This window comes from Scyliorhinus canicula, chromosome 11 (genome assembly GCF_902713615.1).
Source record: "Scyliorhinus canicula chromosome 11, sScyCan1.1, whole genome shotgun sequence".
In the NCBI taxonomy this organism is placed as follows: Eukaryota; Metazoa; Chordata; class Chondrichthyes; order Carcharhiniformes; family Scyliorhinidae; genus Scyliorhinus; species Scyliorhinus canicula.
In genome coordinates this window covers 4,047,557-4,072,084 of record NC_052156.1, presented here as the reverse complement: position 1 = coordinate 4,072,084, position 24,528 = coordinate 4,047,557, and positions in this window count along the sequence as shown.

Here is a 24,528-nt window from a genome sequence, read left to right as displayed (position 1 = left end):
AAAGGATGTGTTAACTGGACATTGAGAAAATAATAGTGTTTGTCTTCTTTGTTCAGAGCGTCACAGGCTGGGCCAGAATTTATTGCCCATCCTAATTGCCCTTGAGGGGGCAGTGCCGAGTCAACCACATCGCTGTGGGTCTGGAGTCACATGTAGATCAGACCAGGTAAGGACGGCAGATTTCCTTTGCTAAAGGGCATTAGTGACCCAGATGGGGTTTCACAACAATCGACAATGGTTTCATGGTCATCATTAGACTTTTAATTCCAGATTTATCTGAATTCAAATTTCACCATCTGCCGTGGTGGGATTTGAACCTGGATCGCCAGAGTATTACTCACCCAGTTACAGTTACAGCCTCCCCTGGGTAGAGTCAACATGGATTTATGAAAGGGAAACCACGCTTGACAATCCTATTAGAGGATTTGAGGATAACTAGCAGAATAGATAAGGGGGAACCGGTGGATGTGGTGTACTTGGATTTTCAGAAGGTTTTCGATAATGTCCCATACAGGAGGTAGTAAATAAAATTGGAGCATGTGAGATTGGAGAGAATATGCTGACATGGATTGAAAATGGGTTAATGGACAGGAAAAAGAGAGTAGGAACAAACGGCTCATTCCCAAGCTGGCTGTGACTAGTGGAGTACGGCACGGTTCGGTGCTGGGGCTCCCAGTCATTCACAATCTGTATCAATGGATGTGGGAACCAAATGTGATATTTCCAAGTTTGCAAATCTAGATGGAAATGTTTGTTTTGAGAAGAATGCATCAAGGCTTCAAGGGGATTGAGAGTGGCTAAGTGGGCACCATTCTCCCATCTGGGACTAAGTCCCATGGGAGGCCGACGGGAAACCACACCGTATCATCATCCCCCGGCACACTTAATTATCCCAGATTGGGGCGGGGGGGTGTGGCTTCTGCCGTCTTCCCCGGTGGGGTGGGGTTCAATGGCTCACGTGCTGTGGTCATCCCCAGGTGCCATATTGAAAAGGCAGCCAACGTCACTAACCGACGGGTGAAGAAAGAAGATGGGCCTACAGGAGAACTCTAAGACTGGAACCCTCCTCGATGACATTGAAGCTGGAAGATCCACCGAACAGCTGCACCCCCTGTGGTGTTCCGGGGCCCAGGGGTTACCGGCGGTTTCCATCCTAAATTCCAGAGCCGGCCCCCAAGCATTGTTCAGGTAAATCCCAACTTCCGCACACCAGGTTGTCCCAGATGTGATCTGAACTGACGCGTTTCGCCACTGACATTGCGGAGAACCGGGGTCGGGGGGCAAGATTCCTGTCGGGCCTTCATCCGCCAGCCTCCGTCGGGAGTCCTGATTCACCATGGACAGCACCGTCGGAATATCCCACTTTAATATCACACTGGCGTGGAAGGATTCTTGCAGCACCCACTGAATTCTCCCCCCCCCCACCCCCTCCCCCAGCCTGCCATTCATCCCAGTGGAGGGCGTAAGTGATCCACTTTGACAGGAAGTATAGAAAGGCAGAGTATTCCGTAAATGGCGAGAGATTGAAAAGTGTTGATGTCCAGAGGGACCTGGGTGTCCTTCAGCAAAGACCACTGAGAGCGAGGATATGGCAATTAGGGAGGCACGTGGTATGTTGCCCTTGTTACAAGAGGGTGAGAGTACAGGATGAGGATGTCCTGCTGCATTTGTATAGCACCTCGGTGAGACCTAACCTGGGTCTGAATTTCACGGAGCGTGAACGAGCCCGACCCAAACCCACGTGAAATTGCGCAAGAAGATGTCAGGCGCGCAGCCGTTCATCAAACTTATTCCTGGGGTGGTGGGATTGTCTTATTTGGGGAGATTGAGGAGACCGGGTCTGTATTCCCCAGGGTTTAGCAGATCGCACTCTTCAACATTCTAACAGGGTTCGACAGGGTCGATGTAGGGAGGATGTTTCTCCTGCTTGGGGGGGAGAGGGGTGTAGAACCAGGGGGCACAGCCTCAGAATAAGGATCAGGCCATTTAGTACGGAGGTGAGGAGGGATTCCTTCACTCAGGGGGCAAAGAATCTTTGGAATTCCCTGTCCAAGAGACTGTGGAAGCTCAATCATTGAGGTGTGCTCAAAGCAAAGAGAAATTGATTTCTACATATTAAAGATATGGAGAATTATGGGGATAGTGCGGGACAATGGCATTGAGTCAGAAGATCAGCCATGATCTAGTTGAATTGCACGATTGAGGGGCCGAATGGCCTGATTCTGTTCCAGCTGCCTATGGTCCTTGTTTTCCAGTTTGGCCCGAAATGAGGGGCAGAATCTTGTTGAGACCTTCGAGTCCGCGAGATACTCGCGCGCCCTCTTTCCAGGAAGGCCTCCCAAACCACGGGCCAACCAGGTGGTGGCAAGGCTGGGTGGTGGGCCTTCCCCTGGAAACAAGACCGTTGGGGATGCTGATCTCACCTAGTGAGAGCTGCTGGCCAATCAGAGGCCGGCAACATTTGTGCTCAGCAGCGCCACTGGGAAGGCGGTGGCCGCTGCCGGAAGGACATGAACCAGAATCCCAGAGCCACCCAGGCCACAAGTGAGTCAGGTGGGGGTGGGGGGGTGTTGTTTTGCAGGTTGGTGGTTGTGCAGGGAAATGGTGCCAGGGTGTCTGCAGCAAGGGCAGTGGGTGGCTCTCAGCCTTTCACCTTCCCAATGGAGTGTCCCGCAATCTGATTGCCTTTGATTGAGGAAACCCGAGCTCCCGAGAGCTGACAGTTCCAGCCCACATAGCTGTGGTTTGTTGTACACATTGCGTGGCGATGAGAGGCAGCAGGATGTCACCCTTCAGTGTTTGTTATCTGGCCACTTCAGGGCCTCAATTGGCAGTAGGTTGAGAAGGTCGACGTTGGGCCTTTCCGCCGATAACTTGATTCTGGCGGAGGTGCAAGGCAGCGGGATTATGGCACGCCGCCATCTTACCTAATTCAGTGCCCTCCTTGCGTCTAAACCACTCTCGAGTGCAGAAGATACCACCCAATAACTCTGTTTCTCTCTTCACTGGGACTGCCAGACCCGATGTCTGTTTCCCAGGAGTTGCTTGATGTGACTCTGAGGAATTGAACAAACGAATGTGATATGAAATAGGATTATTAGTTAGAATAATGTAGATGTGAGCCAGTCTGATGGTAGTGAGCTCATAGACAAAGAACAATGGGATTCAGCAAAGCATGGCTAGGAGTGGGGGGGGGGGGGGGGGGGGGGGGTAGAGGGAGCCGTGTGCAGGGTGGTGAAAAGGATGCTGGGTAACAAGAGGCCCAGGGTTGAGGAATGGGAAGTGAGCCAATCAGGATATATGGCCAGGTCAGGAGGTGTATAGGATGGCCTATGGGAATCTTGTATGTGAAACTTGATGCCATTTGAATGATATGTGCAGAGTTCTCTTTGTCTCCGACTTCACTTGGTTCTGGGACTTCAGAAGACTGCCTGTGTTCTGAATCTCTATAGAGCGGGTCAGCCTTGCAAGTTATTTAAAAATAAATAATACTATACCTACAAATCCCTCTCGAGTTTTATTGAGGCCAGACTGACGGGTAAAGAACTTAATTTGTCAACTCTGGAGTGAGGAGGGTGGAGAAACCTGGGGAGCAATCAGTACAGGCATCATCAACTAAATGGCCATTTCTTTTTCTTAATGCCCTCCTCCCCCCACTCCCCCTCCGCTCCCCCCTTCCCCCATCCCCTTCTCCCCACCTCCCTCCCCTTTCCCCATCCCTCCCCCCCAGCTTCCCCCTTCCCCATCCCCTTCTCCCCACCTCCCCTCCCCTTTCCCCATCCCTGCCCCCAGCTCCCCCCTTCCCCTTCTCCCCATTCCCCCTTTCCCCTCCCCTTTCCCCATCCCTCCCCCTCCGCTCCCCCTTCCCCATCCCCTTCTCCCCACCTCCCCTCCCCTTTCCCCATCCCTCCCCCCCAGCTTCCCCCTTCCCCCATCCCCTTCTCCCCACCTCCCCTCCCCTTTCCCCATCCCTCCCCCTCCGCTTCCCCTTCCCCCATCCCCTTCCCCCACCTCCCCTCCCTTTCCCCATCCCTCCCCCCAGCTCCCCCATTCCCCCATCCCCTTCCCCCACCTCCCCTCCCCTTTCCCCATCCCTCCCCCTCCGCTTCCCCCTTCCCCATCCCCTTCCCCCCACCTCCCCTCCCCTTTCCCCATCCCTCCCCCCCGCTTCCCCTTCCCCCATCCCCTTCCCCCCACCTTCCCTCCCCTTTCCCCATCCCTCCCCCAGCTCCCCCCTTCCCCCATCCCCTTCCCCCCACCTCCCCTCCCCTTTCCCCATCCCTCCCCCTCCGCTTCCCCCTTCCCCCATCCCCTTCCCCCCACCTCCCCTCCCCTTTCCCCATCCCTCCCCCCAGCTCCCCCCTTCCCCCATCCCCTTCCCCGCCTCCCCGCCTCCCCTCCCCTTTCCCCTTCTCCCACCTCCCCTCCCCTTTCCCCCATCCCCTTCTCCCCACCTCCCCTCCCTTCCCCATCCCGCCCCCCAGCTCCCCCCTTCCCCTTCCCCCCACCTCCCCTCCCCTTTCCCCATCCCTCCCCCCCCGCTTCCCCTTCCCCCATCCCCTTCCCCCCACCTCCCCTCCCCTTTCCCCATCCCTCCCCCCAGCTCCCCCCTTCCCCATCCCCTTCCCCGCCTCCCCTCCCCTTTCCCCTTCTCCCCACCTCCCCTCCCCTTTCCCATCCCCTCACCCCTACTCTCCCCTCCGCTCCCCCCTTTCTCCTTCTCCCCATTCCCCCTTTCCCCTCCCCCCTTTCTCCATCCCCTTCTCCCCACCTCCCCTCCCCTTTCCCCATCCCTCCCCTCCGCTCCCCCCTTCCCCATCCCCTTCTCCCCATTCCCCCTTTCCCCTCCCCCCTTTCCCCATCCCCTTCTCCCCACTCCCCCTCTCTCCACTCCTCCCTGTTTCCCAGTCGGAATTATCTTTTGGTGTCTGTACTGGGGGCAATAGGCCCCGCATCATTTATTGATCAGATACTGGGAGTGATTGGTTGATCGGGTGTATTGATGACATATTGATTCTATATTGCCGATGGTACATTGATGTGTGATTCAGGTCCAGAAAGATGATTCAATGACTTGTGAAAGACAGCAAGTTGTTAAACAATTTTGATGTTTTTCTCAATAAGGTTATCTTTATGTTACTTAATAACAGGGAACAGTGAAACTTTCAGATAATGGCAGCTTTCCAGAGGGACAATGAGAGGATCACGTCACTCAAATTCACCCATTGACACGTCTTTTCAATTTATTTGTGCTTTTCTGCAATAAATTGGTTAATGTTGAGAGGGACCAGTTTCTGACCTGCCTATCCATTAATAAACTGATATCATGGGAAAAAATAAAATGTGAATAAGTGGACAGAAATCTCCTCCAATGAAATGGTCCCCATTTGTCCCAAATTAAAACATTATCTCCTCCCTCAGCCTTGTGGCTGACCCCCTCCACAGGGTGAAGTCACTGACCAGGGTGGGACTGACTCACACGGACCACAAGCTTTTACATTTCAATCTGTTTTACACGGTGTGAGTTGATCTGAATTCGGCGCTGCCTCGCAGTTAGGGACGATCACCCCTGAGACAAGGAAGAGCAGAAATTAAAGGCAAAATTAATCTGCATTTCAAAGCACATTTAATAACTTCAGGTTGACAATATCGAAGTCTGTCTGAAGTGCAGTTGCTATGATATGTTAGGGAGATGGTTAGGGAGGGTGTCAGTTTAGCTCAGTTGGCTGGGCAGCTGGTTTGTGATGCAGAGCGAGGCCAGCAACGCAGGTTCAATCCTCGTACCGGCTGAGGTTATTCATGCAGGCTCCACCTTCTCCACCTTGCCCCTCGCCTGAGGTGTGGTGACCCTCAGGTTAAACCACTGCCAGTCAGCTCTCCCCCTCAAAGGGGAAAACAGCCAATGGTCATCTGGGACTGTGGAGACTCTACTGTTACCTTTAGTTAATGAGATGGGCACATCCCAATCCATCAAGCAAGAATGTGATAAATGCCCAGATTATCTGTTCTTTATCTATTATTTTTGGAATATTGTTGAGGAGTGGAATATTTCATCAATGCAGTGGGAACGCTCTGAAGGATGGGTGCAAGTTTCGTTGGGAAGACCATTAAGTTGTGGCCGTTGAGAAAGCTGCTGAATTTGTTTCTGCCTGACATTTTTCGTTTCCTGATTGTCCTATTTAATCTTTGCAGGTGGAAGTTTGTTTCATATTTTTTCACAAGATGTGGCTAGGCCCAGCAGTCATTGCCCACCCCTAATTGCCCCTTGAGAAGGTGGTGGGGAGCTGCCTTCTTGAACAGCTGCCGTCCTTGAGGTGTAGGTACACCCACTGTGCTGTTAGGGAGGGAGTTCCAGGATGTTGCCCCAGCGACAGTGAAGGAACGGCCGATATATTTCCCAGTCAGGGTGGTGAGTGACTTGGAGGGGAACCTCCAGGTGGCGGGGTTCCCAGGTATCTGCTGCTCTTGTCCTTCTAGATGGGACCGGTCGTGGGTTGTCAAATGAGCCTTGGTGAATTGCTTCAGTGAATCTTGTAGATGGTACACACGGCTGCTACTGTGCATCGGTGGTTGAGGGAATGAATATTGAAGGGGGTCAATGCGGTACCTATCAGCTGGGACTGCTTCGTCCTGGATGGTGTTGAGCTTCTGAGTGTTGTTGGAGCTGCACTCGTCCAGGCAAGTGGAGAGTCTCCCATCACACTCCTGACTTGTGCCTTGTAGATGGTGGACAGGCTTTGGGAGGGGGGGGGGGGGAAGGTCAGGAGGTGAATTGACCTGCAGGATTCCCAGCCTCTGACCTGCTCTTGTAGCCACAGTATTTATATTGCTGGTACATGTACCAGCAATGTATCGCAGTTTCTGGTTAATGCTACCACGTGTGACCATTGATTGACAACGGTTAGTTGAATGATGGAATTTGGGACTAGTGTCATAGATAGGCCAGACTGGCGATGTGTGATGCTTCCTGGGTTAAATAGCCACCTGGCCTCCCAGCCTGGGCTGAGAAGTGAAGAATGATAAGGGATCGGAGTGGCCCCCATATTGTCCACTGCATGAGACAGGAGGCAAACATGAAATTAAACCCATCCAGGAATGTACACAGGAGGTGATTCACGGGCCTGAGGGGCCTTCACTGTTCACTGGACCAGCTGAGCTCCTTGACTACACTGTACAGTCACTCTCTCCATCCATTCATCTGCATCAGGGCTGCACACTATAGAGTCAAAGTGCCATGTGTGGCCCCTACCTGCCCCTTCACCTTTGACCTCTGGCAGGCTCATTATTCCTTTTGTGTCTTAACCTCAGTCCTCGAACTGCCCTTTGAGAAGCGGACGTCACTGGGAAGACGAACATTCGTTGCTCATACCCTTACTTGACCCGAACCAGAGCAGGACCACCCACTGGAGGGGTCAGCAATGAGGCTGAGGGAGGGGATAATGCAGAACAGCAGGTCAGAGGTGGGAATTTTGCAGCGAGTAACTGGCATCCTGACTCCCAAGGCCAATCCCACGGGAATACTCGACATTGCCTGGATGAGTTCAGCCCCAACAGCACTCCAGAAGCTTGACACCACCCAGGAGAGACCGTGGCATAGTGGTATTGTCACTGGGCTAGTAATCCAGGAACTCAGGGTTCTGCTCCGAGGTTCTGGGTTCAAACCCCACCATGGCAGCTAGGTTCAAAATCTGGAAATAAAAGTCGACTGGTGACGACAGAACTACTGTTGATTGTCAGAAAAATCCATCAGGTTCAATAACGTATGGGCGGAATTCTCAGCTTTGCACCATTGGCTACTCAGAGAAGCACATACACCAATTGTCACCTTTAGGGAAGGAAATCTGCCGTCCTTACCTGGCCCACCTGTGACTTCACAACTGTGGTTGATTCTTAAATGGCTGAGCAAATCCTCAGCTATATCAGAAAATGTAACACAATGGCCCAGGTACAGGAAACCATAAGGACAACCCTGTCGGCCCTTCAAAGCCTTCCTTAGGAATATCTACTATCCCCCCCATCTCTCAAAATTGCTCACAATTCAGTAACAGCCTGACATAGTCATAGTCACTGAATCATGCCTAACAGATAATGCCCAGATACCACCTTCACCTGCAGGGCAGATCCAGCAGAGGCTCCGGCACAGTGCTACACAGTCAGGAAGGGGTTGCCCTGGGAATCCTCGACATCGACTCTGGATCCCAGGAACTCTCTTGGCATCAGCTAAAACATGGGAAAAGAAATCTCCTGCTGATTACATCAGTAAACTGATGGAAGGGTGATCAACAGAGATATCGAGCAGCACTTACTCAGCAATAACCTGCTCACGGACACTCAGTTTGGGCTCTGCCAGGGTCACTCAGCTCCTGACCTCATTACAGCCTTGGTTCAAACATGGACAAAAGAGCTGAATGCCAGAGGTGAGGTGAGAGTGACTGCCCTGACATCAAGGCAGCATTGACTGAGTATGGCATTGAGGAGCCCGAGCTACACTGGAGTCAATGGTTCTACCCTGCAGATCTTTGGGTTGTGGGGGTGAGACCCACCCTGACACAGGGAGATTGTGCAAACTCCACACGGCCAGCATCAAAACCAAGTCCTTGGTGCCGTGAGGCTACAGTGCTAACCACTGTGCCTCACAACAAGTACGAATCTAACTATCACCTCTTGAAATGAAATGAAATTACCTTCACTGAATCCCCTATCATCACCATCCTGGTGTTACCATTAACCAGAAACTGAACTGGACCCAGCCATATTAATACTGTGGCTACCAGGGCAGGTCAAAGGCTGGGAATCCTGCGGTGAGTAACTCACCTCCTGACCCCACAAAGCCTGTCCACCATCTACAAGGTAGAAGTCAGGAGTGTGATGGAATACTCTCCACTTGCCTGGATGAGCGCAGCTCCAACAAAACTCAAGAAGCTCAACACCATCCAGGACAAAGCAGCCCCGCTTGATTGCTCCTCCTTCTGACAAACATTCAAACCCTCCACCACCGACGCACAATGGCAGCCGTGTGTACCATCTACAATATTCACTGCAGTAACTCACCAAGGCTCCTTAGGCAGCACCTTCCAAACCCATGACCACTACCATCTAGAAGGACAAGAGCAGCAGATACCTGGGAACCCCACCACCTGGAGGTTCCCCTCCAAGTCACTCACCACCCTGACTGGGAAATATATCGGCCGTTCCTTCACTGTCACTGGGGTAACATCCTGGAACTCCCTCCCTAACAGCACAGTGGGTGTACCTACACCTCATGGACTGCAGCGGTTCAAGAAGGCAGCTCACCCCCACCTTCTGAAGGGCAATAAAGGGAAGGGCAATAAATGCTGGCCTGGCTGGCGACGCCTACATCCCGTGAAAGAACTTTGAGAAAACATCCAACAACATTCCTCGATGCTTCAAGCTAGTGACCTCCTCATGACTTTCAACTGGATTAGCCAGGCATGACCTCCACTTTACCAATCCTTCCATCTCCTGTTTGATCAGTTGATACAAATCCATATGCTCAATGCCTCCATCACGGAGACTGAATTCTGATACCGGCGTCAATGACTGTGAAGAGCAGACAGATTTACTGGGCTTCCTGACCTCACTCTTTTTAGAACTTTCAGGTTTCAAGTGTGGAATTTGTTCAGACTTTCGCCTCAGCGTGAACAGACCCTGGGAATAATTAGGTAACTGGGGACTCGTCCCCCCAATAGATCATAGAATTTACAGTGCAGAAGGAGGCCATTTGGCCCATCGAGTCTGCACCGGCTCTTGGAAAGAGCACCCTACCCAAGGTCAACACCTCCACCCCATCCCCATAACCCAGTAACCCCACCCAACACTAAGGGCAATTTTGGACACTAAGGGCAATTTAGCATGGCCAATCCACCTAACCTGCACATCTTTGGACTGTGGGAGGAAACCGGAGCACCCGGAGGAAACCCACACAGACACGGGGAGGATGTGCAGACTCCGCACAGACAGTGACCCAAGCCGGAATCGAACCTGGGACCCTGAAGCTGTGAAGCAATTGGGCTATCCACAATGCTACCGTGCTGCCCATGTTCCACATGTTCTCCTTGCTATCAAAATCTCTTCCCTGAGCCGTTTCATTCTTTCGCTCTCTGTATTATGTTTACAAGGATTGCAACGTGAGGTCATTTCAGATTCCAGGAAATATCTGGCGTTTTGTTTTTTAGCCTATTTTGATTCCTTCCAGAACTTTCCACGACCCCAGTAGCCACCAGGGTCAAGTCCATGAGGCAACTGTCCTTATTAAAGTTTCCCCTGGCCCCTCCCTCTGACTACACAACCAAATATAGAAAATATATTATTATTGGCCTTGAGGTCCGTGACCGAGATGATTTAGAGTATCAGGAATTTCTGTTGCTGGGGGTGGGGAGGGCGGGGGAGGTTGTCTTTGTTTTTTCGAAGAAAAGGAGGCTTCAGTGTGAGCTCATTGGGAGTCTGCAGATGAATGAAGTCAGTCTAAATAAATTGTTCTTTGTGGCAATGGATTGAGGTCACAAACAAAGAAACGAGAAAGGAAGTCCTCACTTCACCCAGTGGGACATAGGTGTTGTTGAATAAGGGCTGGATATTGGAAGATATAACTGTGTCTACAGGTGGTCAGTAGGAATGAGGGATATGGTGACTATTGTGCAAACTGTATACAAATACTCCCCACTAACTATCTCTATAAATAAATCTCACTAACTATCTCTATCCTCACTAAATATCTCTAACGGTAGCACAGTCTTAGCACTGTTGCTTCCCAGCTCCAGGGTCCCAGGTTCGATTCCCGGCTTGGGTCACTGTCTGTGCGGAGTCTGCACGTTCTCCCCGTGTCTGCGTGGGTTTCCTCCGGGTGCTCCGGTTTCCTCCCACAAGTCCTGAAAGACGTGCTGTTAGGTGAATTGGACATTCTGAATTCTCCCTCTGTGTACCCGAACAGGAGCCGGAGTGTAGCGACTACGGGCTTTTCACAGTCACTTCATTGCAGTGTTAATGTCAGCCTACTTGTGACAATAATAATGATTATTATAGGTGATCCCCACTATCTCTATCCCCACTAGTTGTGTTTATAGATAATCCCCACTAACTATCTCTATCCTCACTAATTGTGTTTATAGATAATCCCCACTAACTATCTCTATCCTCACTAATTGTGTTTATAGATAATCCCCACTAACTATCTCTATCCTCACTAGTTGTGTTTATAGATAATCCCCACTAACTATCTCTATCCTCACTAATTGTGTTTATAGATAATCCCCACTAACTATCTCTATCCTCACTAATTGTGTTTATAGATAATCCCCACTAACTATCTCTATCCTCACTAATTGTGTTTATAGATAATCCCCACTAACTATCTCTATCCTCACTAATTGTGTTTATAGATAATCCCCACTAACTATCTCTATCCTCACTAGTTGTGTTTCTAGATAATCCCCATTAACTATCTCTAAACTCGACTTCCGGTGGCTTCTGCGAGCGGAGCGGCCGCGTTCGGAAGAAGCTCCCGCCGGTCCGCGATATCGCGGTCTTTTTCGGGGGGTTCTCTGCAGATTTTTTGGAAGGAATAAATCTCCCCGGGGTGGGCCCTGCCTCCCTCGGCCTGTGATAACATCAAAGCTCCGTTTCACAGAGCTGGGGTTCTGAAAGGGCGGGAGGGGAGAGACAGGTCCCGGTAGGGTTCGGCGGGGGCGGCTGCACGTGGAGGAGGAGCTGGGAACGTGGCTTTTTCCCCCCCCCAAGGAGCATCCTGAGAGCTGGAGGGCTGAAAGAGCACGGAGAGGAAAGGAAGAACATTTTTTTCTGTTTTTTTCTCTCTCTTGAAAACTGGAAGGTAGCGGCGGGGGCGAGGCCAAGCGGAGGCCGAGGCGGCAGGCCTGAAGCCAGGGCGCGAGGTCGGTGAGATGTCCCACATCGGGTGGCTCCTGCCTAGAATATGGTCAGAAGACTGAGCCTGGTCCCAGTCTGGAGGAATACAAAAAAAGAAGAGAAAGAAGTTTTAAAGAAATTTGAGATTGTAGAAAGAAGGAAGAGTGAGAAAAAGGAAAAATAATAAGCCGGTAAAGGATGTGAAAAGCAGCGTCGAGGAAGGGAGGTAACGCGGGCTCGCCGCTGAACGAGAGGACCAGCAAAGTGCTGACAGGATGGCGGATGCCGGACCGCATGGTGGGGCCGCACTGCTTACAGTGGAGAAGATGACCGAGGTGATGGCGGTGGAGCTGGAAAAGCAGTTTGCGAGGCACATGGAGGCCTTGAGGAAGGCGATGGCAGTCACATTGAAGTCATTAGTGGAGGAGGCAATCGCCCCGGTGAGGATGGCTGTGGCAAAGACATCGGCCGAGGTGAGAGAGCTGGGCGAGAAGATGAAGGAAGTGGAGGAGGCCGTGTCGCAGCACAGCGACCAGCTCACCTCGATGGGGGACGAGCTGCGGAGGGTGGTGGAGGCCAACAGAGGACTCCGAGCAAAGCTCGAGGACTTGGAGAACCGCTGTAGACGGCACAATCTGAGAATTGTGGGCTTGCCCGAAGGGACAGAGGGCCCAAGGCCAACAGAGTACTGCGCTAAGAAGTTGGCGGAGCTGATGGCCGAGGGTGAGAACCCGTCTCAGTACGAGCTAGACCGAGCCCATCGGTTGTTAAGGCCGAAGCCCAAGGTGAATGAACCGCCAAGGGCAGTAATTATCTGTTTACATAAATACTGCATGAAGGAGAATGTGTTAAACTGGGCGAAGCAAAAGCGCGAGGTGCGGTCCGATGGTACTGCGGTTCGGATCTACCAGGACCTGACGGTGGAGTTGGCAAAGAGACGAGCGGCGTTCGGGCGAGTGAAGGTGGCACCGTACAACAAGGGGGCGCGATTTGGTCTGGTATACCCGGCGAAGCTGAGGGTGATGTATAACGCCAAAGACTTTGATTTTGAGACAGCGGACGCGGCTGAGGCGTTCGTGAGGGCAGAAGGCTTGGGACAGACGTGAGGAGCGGAGCTGGGAGAGAGACTGTGGACTGTGGTGGGCAGCTGGAAAATGTATAAATGTTATAACTTTCTTTTTACTGACATGTGTTGTAATTTACTTCTCTTCATATTGTTACAGAGTTCAAGTTATTGGTTGGGTTGATTGGCGTTCTGTGTTGCGACGGTTATATCTTACTTTAGTGAATTGTAGGGGTTGGATTGTTGTTTTGGTTTTTTCTTTCTCTGGGACTGGGCGGGAGGGGATGGTATAGAGTGGGGGGGGGAGCCACCCGCGCTAGCTAACTAAAGCCTGCTAGTGAACGGAGGTGAGCTGAGACGAGGGCTGCGACATTGGAGCCTGGTTAGCAGGTTTCGATGGGCCTATGAGGCGACTGAGGGGGAGGGGGGGGATTGATGCTGGGAGATTTTTTTTCGAGAGGAAATGTAGGGGGGTTGTTTTGGGAGGAGGGGAAGGGGTTCGATGTTAATAATGGGCAGGGGCGGGTCAGGCTTATGGGGCAGGACCCGGTGGTATGATGATGGTGGATAAGAAGGGGGGGGGGTGAGAGACCCCCAGTAAGGATAGTCACGTGGAACGTGAGGGGGTTAGGAGCTCCGGTCAAGAGGTCAAGGGTGTTTGCGCATCTTAAAAGTTTGAAAGCCGATGTGGCAATGCTGCAGGAGACTCACTGGAGGGTGAAGGACCAGGTGAGACTGAAAAAAGGGCTGGGTTAGCCAAGTGTTTCACTCTGGATTTGAAATGAAATGAAAATCGCTGATTGTCACGAGTAGGCTTCAAATGAAGTTACTGTGAAAAGCCCCAAGTCGCCACATTCCGGCGCCTGTTCAGGGAGGCTGTTACGGGAATCGAACCGTGCTGCTGGCCTGCCTTGGTCTGCTTTAATAGCCAGCGATTTAGCCCAGTGAGCTAGGGCTCGAGGGGTAGCAGTGTTGGTCAGCAAAAGGGTACACTTCCAGTTGGAGAAGGTGGTGGCAGATTGGGGGGGTAGATATGTGATTGTGGCAGGGGAGCTGGAGGGGAGATTAGTGCCGCTGGTAAGCGTATACGGTCCCAATTGGGGCGATGTGGGATTCACGAAGAAGGTGTTTGGAGCCATTCCTGACTTGGACACACACGAGCTGATTGTGGGGGGGGGGGGGGGGGGGGGGGGGGGGGGGGAAGAGAGAGACTGGAACTTGGTGCAGGAGCCAGGGTTGGACAGATCACGGCCGCGCTCGCTGGTCCCATCGGGGGGGGCGAAAGCACTGGCTGGGCTAATGGTGGAAATGGGAGGGGTGAACCCTTGGAAGTTCCTGCACCCAAGGGAACGGGAGTACTTGTTTTTCTCAGCAGTCCATAGGGTATACTCGCAGATCGACTTCTTTGTGGTGGGAAAGGCTTTGCTGGCTGGGATCAAGGGGTCGGAATACTCAGCAATTGCTGTGTCAGATCACGCTCCGCATTGGGTGGGTATGGTGCTGGAGCAGGGAGTAGTGCAGAGGCCGGGGTGGAAACTGGGTGTGGGGCTTTTGGGGAACCAAGTGTTTTGTGACAAAGTTGAAAAGGTAATTGAGGAATATGTAGGTTTCAACTGTACGGGTGAGGTGTCTAAGGCGGTCGTCTGGGAGGCTCTAAAGGCGGTGGTGAGGGGTGAGGTGATCTCATTCAAGGCCAGGGTGGACAAAGAGGAGAGGTTGGAGGGGCAGGGGGTAATGGACGAGATGTTGGAGGTCGATAGGGGTTATGCAGGAGATGGGGACCCAGCAAAGCTGGAACAGAGGAAGGAACTACAGGCGAGCTTTGACCGACTATCCACCAGGAAGGCGGTGCGCCAACTGAGACGAGCAAGGGGTGCAGTTTATGAACATGGAGAACATGGAGGGAAGCAGCGGTGTGGCAGTCACCACTGTTGGCTTATATTGTATATACTGCACTGCACACCAGGGTATTACGGTAGCAAAACTGGGCCAACATAACATTTCAATGCACTATTTCCATTCACTCCCGTTATACAATAATAATCCAAATACAAACTTATCATTTACAATCATGTTCATGGTAGTTTTCAACTGTACCAGGTCTGAGAGATGCTTTTAGCAGCCAATGTGAACTGCAGCCAACTAAATGTAGTTTTGCTACAGGTACGGGGGTAGATCCCTGCCTGCTGGCTCCGCCCAGTAGGCAGAGTATAAATGTGTGTGCTCCCCGTACAGCAGCCATTTCGGCAGCAGTTGCAGGAGGCTTCAAATCTCTGTGTAATAAAGCCTCGATTACTCTCTACTCTCGTCTCGTCATAATTGATAGTGCATCAATTTATTACAGAGATTTTACAAAGATGGATCTCCGTATCAGTCCACCTCCGGGGTTTCGCTCCCAACGTGGCTGGCAGCTCCAGGACCCGTTCTCCTCTGCAAGCACATGCGGCTCCACAAGGCGGACCTGTTGGTTGAGAGGGTACAGCTACTCCATGCAAACCCGCAGTGCGCTTACGTAGCGTACCCCGACGGCCGCCAAGACACAGTCTCCCTCAGGGACCTGGCACCAGCTGGATCCCCACACACCACCCACTCTGCCTCGGCGCCACCCTCCCTTCCCCCAGCGCACCCCACCGCAGCCCCCGCTCCAGGACAATCCGTCCTCCCCTTAGTCCCACTCGGGGATGAAGAGGATATCGACACGCTCTCGGAGTCACCGACGACCGAGCCAACGTCTGACCCACCACCAGCACTGCGGCGCTCGCAACGACGGATCAAGGCGCCCAATCATCTAAATTTGTAACCTTTGTCATAATATACACACAAGTATATGATGGTGCATAGACAGACACTGACTGACACACTGAAAGACCAATCAGCACACACAACACAGCAGCCAATCACCAGACAGGGCACGGTCACTATAAGCCAGAGGACACTAGTTTTCCCGTTCATTCGGGATGCAGCCTCTGAGACAGACAGAGCCCGCAGTCAGTAGCACAAACATCCACCATGTGCTAGCAGGGTAGTCTGGTCAGGTTAGCCATAGGTCTCCAGTCAACCTAACATAGTGTCGACCCACAGTGCAAGTATGTTTAACAGCTCATTTTAAATAAAATAGAGTTGTACTTCTACAAGTGTTGGTAGCCTGTCTCTTCTACTACTCTGGTAAACGCAGTCATCACAGACCCAGCATACCCAACACATCAACCTTCTCTGAAATTTTAATGACAACCTGTATGTAAATAGTTTCCCACCACCCCCCGCTGGACTCATTTTTAACAGGGGGTGAATGTGGTCGTCACCACTGTTGTATTATATTGTATATACTGCACTGCATATGAGGTGTATTACGGTAAGGCCCCTGTACTACAGGTACTGGGGTAGATGCCTGCCTGCTGGCTCCGCCCAGTAGGCGGAGTATAAATGTGTGGGCTCACCGAGCTGCAGCCATTTCACCAGCTGCTGCAGGAGGCCAGACATCTCTGCGTAATAAAGCCTCGATTACTCTCTACTCTCGTCTTGTCGTAATTGATAGTGCATCAAGCGGCAAGGGAAATTGTGCAGGTGAGGGATAGGGCAGGAAAGTTAGTGGTGGCACCGGGTCTGATTTTTGAGGAGTTTTATGAGAGGTTGTACAGATCAGCACCACCCGGGGGAGTTGGTGAGATGCAGGAATTTCTCGAGGGATTGGAGTACCCGAGGTTAAGGGAGGGGGACAGGGCTACATTAGAAGGAACGATAGTGGAGAAAGAGATAAAGGATGCGATTGGGAGGATGCTGTCGGGGAAGGTGGCAGGGCCGGATGAGTTCATGGTGGAATATTATAAAAGATTCAAGGATAAACTGGCACCCCTGATGGTGGGGATGTTTGAAGAGGCGATAGGGAAGGGAGTGCTGCCACAAACCTTGGGGCAGGCATCGATTTCACTGTTGCTTAAAAAGGATAAGGATCTGACGGAGTGTGGGTCGAATAGGCCCATATCACTTCTGAATGTGGACGCAAAGATATTGCCGAAGGTACTGGTGGGTAGGCTGGAGGGGTGCCTCCCGAAGGTGATAGGTGAGGATCAGACGGGGTTCGTGAGAGGGAGGCAGCTCTTTTCAAACATTAGAAGGGTATTGAACGTCGTTATGGCACCGGCAGAGGGGAAGGAAACAGAGGTGGTGGTGGCATTGGACGCTGAGAAAGCGTTTGACCGGGTAGAATGGGGGTACCTGATGGCAGTTCTGGAGCGGTTTGGGATTAGACCCAGATTTGTGAACTGGGTAAAGCTACTGTATAAGGAGCCGAGGGCGAGTGTCCGCATAAACAACATCAGCTCGAGATACTTTTCTCTCCACCGTGGGACTAGGCAGGGATGTCCTATGTCCCCCCTGCTGTTTGCACTCGCGATTGAGCCGTTGGCCATCGCATTGAGAAGTTCGGGAGCATGGAAAGGAATAGTGCCGGGGGGGGGGGGGATAGAGCATAAGGTGTCCTTATATGCCGATGACTTGCTGTTATACGTGTCGGAACCGAGTGCGTCGATATGGGAAATATTGGAGCTGCTGCGAGTGTTTGGGTCTTTCTCGGGGTACAAGCTGAACCTGGGAAAGAGTGAGTATTTTGTGGTGTCTCGGCCGGGGGTGGGGGCAGGGGTGGGGGCAGGGGTGGGGGGCTCGGGGGGGGCTCCCATTCCGTAGGGCAGGGACTCACTTTAGGTATTTGGGGGTGCAGGTTGCCCGGGAGTGGGGGTGGGGGGCTCCGCAGGTACAACATCACTAGTTTGGTGGGGAGAGTGAAAGCTGACCTGGCAAGGTGGGATGGTCTCCCTCTGTCACTGGCGGGTCGGGTACAGGCGGTTAAAATGAACGTGTTGTTGCGGTTTCTGTTTATTTTTCAATGCCTGCCAAATTTCCTGCCAAAGGCTTTTTTCAGGGAGATTGAGGGAAGGATTACCACGTTCATATGGGGAGGGAAGGTGGCCAGAGTGAGAAAGGTGCTGCTACAGAGGGGAAGGCAGTCAGGGGGTTTGGGTCTCCCGAACCTGATGTATTATTACTGGGCGGCGAATGTGGAGAAGGTGCGGGGCTGGGTCAGAGGGGTTGATTCCCAGTGGGGCCGAATGGAGGAGAGTTTGTGCAGGGGGTTGGGACTGAAAACACTAGCAACAGCGCCGCTCCCGATAGCTCCGGGGAAATACTCAGGAAGTCCGGCAATAATAGCTTCATTGGAAAATCTGGAGGCAGTTTCGCCAACACTTCGGGTTGGGGGCAGGGTCAAGGGAAATGCCGATTCAGGGGAACCACAGATTTGAGCCAGGGAGGTGGGATGGAAGCTTTCGGAAATGGGAAGGGAAGGGGATTAAGACTCTAAAAGATTTGTTTCTTCGGGGTCGGTTTGCAGGATTGAAGGAGCTGGAAGCGAAGTATGGGCTGGAGCAGGGGGAAATGTTTAGATACGTGCAGGTTCGAGATTTTGCCAGGAAGGAGATACAGAGCTTCCCGGAGGAACCGGCCTCCACATTGCTGGAGGAGGTGCTGACGACAGGAGGACTGGAGAAGGAGGTAGTGTCAGCGGTGTACGGAGCTATTTTGGAAAAGGAGAAGGCACCACTGGAAGGGATCAATGCAAAGTGGGAGGAAGAGTTGGGAGAGGTTATGGAGGAGGGGTCCTGGTGTGAGGTGCTCTGGAGAGTGAATGCCTCCACCTCATGTGCGAGGTTGGGGAGCTGGAGGTGGTATATAGAGCGCACCTCACGAGGGCGAGGATGAGCCGATTCTTTGAGGGAGTGGAAGATGTGTGTGAATGGTGCGGGGGGAGTGGGGGGGGGGGCGCTAATCACATTCATATGTTTTAGTCCTGTCCAAAGCTAGAGGATTACTGGAAGGAGGTGTTTAGGGTAATTTCCAAGGTGGTGCATGTGAAGCTGGACCCGGGTCCCCGGGAGGCCATATTCGGGGTGTCGGACCAGCCGGGGTTGGAAACGGGTGCGGAGGCAGATATCATAGCCTTCGCCTCGTTGATCGCCCGAAGGCGGATCCTGCTGGGATGGAGAGTGGCCTCTCCACCCTGTGCCCTGGCGTGGCGGGGGGACCTGTTGGAATACTTGACCCTTGAGAAGGTTAAGTTTGAACTGAGGGGAAGGATGGAGGCGTTCTACAATTCATGGGCATTATTCATTTTGCACTTTCAAGAACTGGATAACATCGAACATTAGGGGGGAGGGTTGGGGGGGGGGGGGGGGTGGGAGGGTTGGGGAGGGGGGCGCGATGGGTGTTAATGGTGACCATGGGTGATCCCTGATTCCTTTTTGTCAGTTGTTTATGTTAACATGCGGGCTGATGTTTGGAGTTTGGTGGGAGGATGGGATCATTGTTATTGATATGGGGATTGACATATTTGTTACTGATTATTGTTTATTGTTGGTGGGTGTAAACTTGGGAGAAAATGCGAAAAAGGAGGCGAATAAAGAAATATTTTTAAAAATAACTGTCTCTATCCTCACTCGTTGTGATTATAGATAATCCCCACAAGCTATCTGTATCCTCACTGAGTACCTCTATAGATAATCTTCACTAACAATCTCTATCCGCACTCTTGTGACTATAGATAATCTTCACTAACGATCACGGGGAGGGTCTGTGTCTGTGACAGCCCCACACGGGGAGGGTCTGTGTCTGTGACACCCCCACACGGGGAGGGTCTGTATTAACTGAAATATTACGGGGCAAAGATGTAAACTGTCAATTCTCTACCACATATTTCACACTCACAATTTCAGAATTATCCCCATCATTTTGAAAATAAATGGCTGGAGAACAGAAGCAAATGCTCGGAAATTATGTTTCAAAATCAGATATTGTTCTAAATTCTCTGCCTTGTGACATGGCGAATGGGAACCGCGATTGGACGGAGAATCCGGGGTTCAGCCAGAATCGAAGACCGCTCCCGATGCCGATCCGGGGGCCAAACTCCAGCCCCTCGCTGGTGGCGATAATGAGGTTGGCGTCCCACGCTGGCATAGACCAGCTGCACATCGTGCATGTCTAGGATACTCAGGAATCGGGCATAGCCCTTCCATCCTGGTGCCCGGCGGTTCCCCGCACCCCTCTGGTGGGGGGCTGGCTCTTGGGCAACGAGGGTTACCCGCTGAGGTCTTGGCTAATGATGCCTATCCAGAGGCTCCAGACCGACGTGGAGACCCGTTATAACGACACCCATGCAGCAACCAGGAGTGTCATCGAGCAGTGCATTGGCGTCCGAAAGATGCACTTCCGATGCCTGGACTGCCGTGGTGGGAGCTCCAATACAGCCCCAGGAGGGTCTCGAGCATCGTGCTGGCCTGTTGCGTCCTGCACATCACCCAGCAGAGAGCCACATGCTGGAGGAGGAGACAAACGCCAGGCCATATCTGAGGGGGAGAATGTGCTGGGACTTCTCAGAAATGCATACCTGTCCGGATACCTGTCCGGATACCTGTCCGGATATCTGTCCGGATACCTGTCCGGATACCTGTTCGGATACCTGTCCGGATACCTGTCCGGATACGCGTCCGGATACCTGTCCAGATATCTGTCCGGATACATGTCCGGATATCTGTCCGGATACCTGTCCGGATACCTGTCCGGATATCTGTCCGGATACCTGTCCGGATACCTGTCCGGATATCTGTCCGGATACCTGTCCGGATATCTGTCCGGATACCTGTCCGGATACCACTCCGGATACCTGCCCGGATACCTGCCCGGATACCTGTCCGGATACCTGTCCGGATATCTGTCCGGATACCTGTCCGGATATCTGTCTGGATACCTGTCCGGATACCTGTCCGGATATCTGTACGGACACCTGTCCGGATATCTGTCCGGATACCTGTCCGGATACCTGTCCGGATACGTGTCCGGATATCTGTCCGGATATCTGTCTGGACTACAGCTGGTTCCTGGGATTGGGCAGCCCTCTAACTGTCTGTTCCTTCAGGAGTCGCCACCTCCACCTGATTTGCAGCAATGTGTGTGATGTGCGCACCAGGTGACCCAGGAGCCTCGTCACTAGAATGCTCACCGTGGTGATCGTCTCTATGATGGTGGAAGGCGCAGGAGACAATGACGCAAAATCAGTGTCGTCCCCAGACTGTCCCTCTGGGGTGTGGTGGTGTTGCGGCTGTTGTTCATTGTTCATTATTAAGACATGTTGCACCTGATACGTGTGAATCCTCAGCGACGTTAATCTTCACAATGGGCCTGCCTGTACCCCCCCCCCCCCCCCCCGCACCCCCTGTTGCCCTCTGCTCCCCCCACCCAGGGACAGTGGTCAAACGCCCCCGATACAGACCCGAGGATGGGTGTGTGCGCTCAGTCAGCGGCCAGACAGGAGTCAGAGTTTGGCATCAACTGAGGAACACCAGAGCACCAGAGCTTCCCTCACAGCGAGTGGTCACCACTCTCCTGCCTTGGATAGTTACCCATGTCTCTGTCTCGGTCTCCCGCCTCTGCACCACCATCATCAACCAGGGCCTCAGCAGGTACCCCTTATCCCCCAAGAGCCAACCCGCCATCCTGGGGTGGGCCTCGAAGATGACTGGGATCTCCGGCTGTCCCAGGATGTAGCTGCTGGGCCCACTCCCTGGGAATTATCCGGAGGTGGTGGCCGCACACGGGTTGAACATTCAGGGAGTGGAATCCCTTCCTGTTAATAAAGGGCACTTCCTGATGCCTTGGTGCGCGCAAGGCAACATGCATGGCATCAATTACCCCCTGGACCTGCTGCTCGGGCAGCTTGATGGGTTGATCCAGCTGAAAGTTGATATAATCAGCTGCCTGGGCAAACAGGACATCTGTAACCTCACGGATGCGTTTGTGAAATGCTCGAGCCCTGGAATGAACTGGTTGAATAAAGGTTCAGGGCTGCAGTGACCTTCATGGCCACCGGGAGCAGGCGCCCTCCTCCTCCGCGGGGTGCCAAGTCCGCGATGATGTGGCACAAGAGCCGCACTGTCTCTTTGTTGAGATGTTGTCTCCTGTGGCACCTGCTGTCCGCCATCGCCTTGTATGACCAACGACGCCTGTGCACCTTGGGCTTTCGCCAGCTTCTCCCTCTGGGTTCCTGCTCAGCCTGACGGGCAGCTGGGTCTGCAGGGTGTGGGGCAGCCCCCTGGACATGGGGTGCCGCCTCCAGCCTGCGCCAACACCGCTGCCTTGTCAGCGTCTGGCCGTAGGAGCTGCCACCAGCACTGCGAGGGACTCCTCTGCGGGTCGGACACCGCCATTCATTCTGGTCTCTGTAAGGAATTGGAGAGGGAGACAGACCGACAATCAGTTCCGGATTCCACCCCGGGACCCTCAAATCCCCCAAACCTCCCCCAACCTTACGTGTCCCGCCTTCACTCAGAGTGCCACCCAGCGAGCTGGAGAACCCCTCTCTGCATACTCACCCCTGGCCACAGTGGGGGTCCCGAGACCCAGACCCTTGCTGGGAACCTGAGGGAGACCCAGACCCCTGCTGGGAACCTTAGGGAGACCCAGACCCCTGCTGGGAACCTGAGGGAGACCCAGACCCCTGCTGGGAACCTTAGGGAGACCCAGACCCCTGCTGGGAACCTTAGGGAGACCCAGACCCTTGCTGGGAACCTTAGGGAGACCCAGACCCCTGCTGGGAACCTGAGGGAGACCCAGACCCCTGCTGGGAACCTTAGGGAGACGGTGCCCAGGTGCCCTCCCCCGATCCACACACTCACCCTCTGGTCACGAGGATCTCCCCAGGCTGAAGCCGAGCTCCGGAGTGTTTGATTGTTGGCAGCTGCCTCTGTGGTGCTGACGCTTCTCGAGTTCAGGCTTCAAAGTTTGATTGAAATGCGATGCAATAATCATCGACTGAGACATGGCACCTGTACCGACGAGAATCTTTAGTAATATTTTATTGTCAAAAAACGGCCAACATTAACAAAGATTCGAAAATCAACTATGTAACAATCCACATATCACACTAACTTCAAGAAGACCACCATCATACCAGTGCCAAAGGAGAACCAGGCAACGTGCCTCAATGACTACCGCCCTGTGGCCTTGACATTGATGATTATGAAGTGCTTCGAGAGGTTGGTCATGAGCCCATCAACTCCATACTCCTAGAACGCCTTGATCCACTGCAATTCGCATACCATCACAACCGGTCCACAGCAGACGCCATCTCCCTGGCCCTACACTCATCCCCGGAGCATCTTGACAACAAGGACTCCTACGTTAGACTCCTATCTACTGACTACAGCTCCGCCTTCAACACTATAATCCCAGCCAAACTCATATCAAAGCCCCAAAACCTAGGACTTGGCTCCTCCCTCTGCAAGTGGAGCCTCGACTTTCTGACCCACAGACCACATTCAGTATAGATAAACAACAACACCTCCTCCACAATAGTCCTCAATACCGGGGCCCCGCAAGGTTGCATACTTTGCCCCCTAATTTCCACGACTGTGTGGAAATATTTGGCTCCAACTCCATCTACAAGTTTGCTGACGACACGACTGTAGTGGGCTGGATCTCAAACAACGATAAGTCAGAATACAGGAGGGAGATAGAGAACTGAGTGGAGTCAATCTCTCCCTCAATGTCAGCAAAACTAAAGAGCTGGTCATTGACTTCAGGAAGTAAAGTATTGTACACACCCCTGTCAGCATCAACGGGGCCGAGGTGGAGATGGTTGACAGCTTCAAATTCCTAGGGGTGCACATCAGCAACAATCTGACCTTGGTCACGCGATGACCAAGAAAGCACAACAGCGCTTATACTTTCTCAGGAAATTAAGGAAATTCAGCATGACTGCATGGGTTTCCTCCGGGTGCTCCGGTTTCCTCCCACAAGTCCCGAAAGATGTGCTGTTAGGTGAATTAGACATTCTGAATTCTCCCTCAGCGTACCTGAACAGGCGCCGGAATGTGGCGACCAGGGGCTTTTCACAGTAACTTCGTTGGTGTGTTAATGTAAGCCTACTTGTGACAATAAAAAAGATTATTATTATTACAGGAAGTGATGCTGATGGGAGCAGAAAATTACAAAGAGAGACTGATAGACTTAGTGGGTGGGCCAAACTGTAGCAGACGGAGTTCAATGTGGGTGGGTGAGGGTGGAACGGTAGCACAGTGGGTTGCACTGTTGCTTCACAGCTCCAGGGTCCCAGGTTCAATTCCCAGTTTGGGTCACTGTCTGCGCGGAGTCAGCACGTTCTGCCCGTGTCTGCGTGGGTTTCCTCCGGGTGCTCCGGTTTCCCCCCACAGGTTAGGTGGATTGGCCACGCTAAATTGCCCTCAGGTTAGGTGGGGTTACGGGGTTAGGGGGATAGAGTGGAGATGTAGGTTTAAGTAGAGTGCTCTTTCCAAGAGCCGGTGCAGACTCGATGGGCCAAATGGCCTCCTTCTATACTGTAAATTCTATGATTCTATAAGTGCGTGATAATTCTCTGTGGATGTGAGAAAGACACATAGGAATATGTTCCTGCCGGTGAGAGATTGGGAGCGGTGGAGGGGCCCTGTGGAGACTGGAGTGTCCACGTAGGCAAATCGCGAAAAGCCATTGGACAGGGATAGGAAATAATCAAAGAGACC